Below are 2805 nucleotides of genomic sequence, written 5' to 3'. Positions count from 1 at the left end.
TTTTACACATGCCTAATGTGGATTCCCCTCCACCCCTAGAGTATGTAGTTATGTATTGAAGAATTTTATTTTTCAATTTGCTCAATTCAACAGAGAAGAATTGAAAGTAGGAGGGAAAAAATATTTTAAACTACTAGTTTATTTGAAAAACAAACTATTTAACATTCTAAGAACAACATTTGACTTCTCTGGCTCTTGATTTAATTGTCTGCAAAATGGGTAAGTCAAATGAGATGATTTGTTAGGCTTCCTTCAGCTCTATAATATGTAACCCAATGAAAAAGATTGCTAACTGAATAGAAAAGAAAAAAAATTAAGAAATTTCTAGATAGCCTAGAATTCTATCCCCAAAGCAACAAAAGCAATTAGAAGCAGATAAATGTTAACTTTTACATTTAGGATATCAATGATAACAATGAATTGTGTAAGTCCAGGGTGATGAGAACTAGTTTAATAGCTGCTTATATGAAATAAAGTCATCTTGTCATACTTTCTCATTTGACAGATGAGCAAACTGTGCTCTACACCTTCAGGAGATGGAGCTAGGAACAATAAATGAAGGATATACAATTTGCCTCAGTCTAGAAAACTTTTCCTAACAACCTGGAATCTTGTTATAAGGGTATAATGGGAGAAAGAAAATTTGACATCATAGGAAGAGGACATGTAGGAGTGGGATTACTCTCAGAGAGGTTTCATAATGGATTTTTGGATTAGGTGGAAAGTAGATCAAGTTAATATCTGAGCTCCCTTCCAACTTGAAGACTATATAATTCTAGGAATACGTATGTTACCTTGTCTCACCTTCATTAGTTTAAGAATGTATTTCAAAGGATGTCAAGTATCTCAGAATTAGTGTATTCCTTATTTCTTATAAAATTTGAGATTATGATTCATGAATGCAGAATGAACAGAGGTATCAGGTGACAAACAGTAAGATTCGATGATAGCAGGAGAAATTCAATTACCCAGTAGCACAAGACATTTAACTTACTGAAGAACTCTTACTTTTCAAGTTTTGTTACCTTCTCATCAACTTTGAAATGAATATTTCCATTTTTGAGAAGGGCCCCCAACCAGTCATCCTCAGTTGTCTGGATTTAACCACCATGCCTCAGATTCCTCTTGACTCTGCTTCTACAATCTCTTTTTGCCATTGGTTAATTCTTCCTGAAATCTTAATTTTATGAAACAGTCCCAGACTTTCTATACCTCATTCTCTAGATTTAGCTACCCTGCCTTTGCCCTTCTTTCCATACCTTCCATCTTTGTCCTCATTATCTTCCCTATTAGAGTACAAGTTAACTGAGGGCAGAAACTGTTTTCTTTTGTATTTGTATCCCTAGCACTCAGCACAGTGCCTGCTCCACAATGCATGGTTAATTAAGTGCTTGTTGGCCCTGCCATGTGCATTGTGCAGCAGACAGGTCCCCTCACATGTGGCAGGGTCCTAGGCTCACACTGCTCCCAGGGACAGTGAACAAGGGGCTGCTGCTACACCAGCTGACTGCAGTCAACTTCTTAACATAAGGTCTATATAGGAAAATGGAGAACAGAAAATTGAAAATAAGATAGAAGAGGCTGTCACACCATTGAAAGAGAAAATCAGAGACTTGGAAAAGAAACTTTACCCAGAAGTACCCACCAGTGAAGTTTTTATCAGAAAAGGATCAAAAAAGAATTTTGATAACTGGAGGAGCAGGGTTTGTGGGTTGTCATCTTACTGATAAACTAATGATGGATGGCCATGAGGTTACAATTGTGGACAACTTCTTTATGGGCAGGAAAGAAATGTGGAACATTGGATTGGTCATGAAAACTTTGAGCTAATTAACCATGATGTTATAGAGCCCCTCTACATTGAAGTGGACTAGATTTATCATCTAGCATCTCCTGGTTCTTCTCCAAACTATATGTACAGTCCATTAAGACATTAAAAACCAACACAATTGGGACACTAAATATGTTGGGGTTGGCAAAATGTGTTGGAGCGCGTCTTCTTCTGGCCTCCACCTTGGGAGTATATGGAGATCCAGAAGTGCATCCCCACAGTGAAGATTACTGGGGCCATGTGAATCCAATAGGACCTAGAGCTTGTTTTGATGAAGGAAAGCATGTGCCAGAGAACATGTGTTATGCCTACATGAAGCAGGACAGGGTTGAAGTGTGAGTTGATAGAATATTCAATTCTTTTGGGCCATGGATGAATATAAATGACTGTCAAGTTGTCAGTAACTTCATTTTGCAAGCTCTCCAAAGGGAACCTCTCACAGTACACTGTTCTGGGTCTTAAAATCCAGCATTCCAGCATGTCAGTGACCTAGTAAATGGACTTGTGGCCTTAATGAATAGCAATGTTAGTAGCCCTGTCAACTTGGGGAACCCAGAAGAACACACAATTCTAGAATTTGCTCAGTTAATTAAAAACTTTGTTGGTAGTGGTAGTGAAATTCAGTTTCTCTCTGAAGCCCAAGATGACCCACAGAAAAGAAAGTCAGATGTCCAAAAGGCCAAACTAATGCTAATGCTGGGGTGGGGAGCCTGTGGTCCCTTTGGAAGAAAGCTTAAATGAGGCAATTCACTATTTCTGTAAAGAACTTGAGTACCATGTAAATAATCAATACATCCCCAAACTGAAATGCTCAAGGATAAAAAAAAAAAAAGGCTGAACATGACATTATTGAAGGAAGGATTTGCTTCTCTGGGAAGGAGATTTCTCTGTTTTATATTTGACAGGATGTATTTTTTTTCTTTACCTTTTTTTTTTTTTAAACTTAAACAGAGAGGGAAAGCAGTAATTGTCAT

General features: G+C 37.6%; 1 pseudogene; it reads left to right on the top strand.

Moving 5' to 3' along the window:
- Positions 1–1471: 1471 nt before the first annotated feature.
- LOC114033254 lies at positions 1472–2669 on the top strand (annotated as a pseudogene).
- Positions 2670–2805: the final 136 nt, after the last annotated feature.

Source organism: Vombatus ursinus, unplaced genomic scaffold, assembly GCF_900497805.2.
Source record: "Vombatus ursinus unplaced genomic scaffold, bare-nosed wombat genome assembly UNPS02006864.1, whole genome shotgun sequence".
Lineage (NCBI taxonomy): Eukaryota > Metazoa > Chordata > Mammalia > Diprotodontia > Vombatidae > Vombatus > Vombatus ursinus.
The sequence above is the reverse complement of the archived record's forward strand: the minus strand, read 5'-3'. Positions and strand labels throughout refer to the sequence as shown.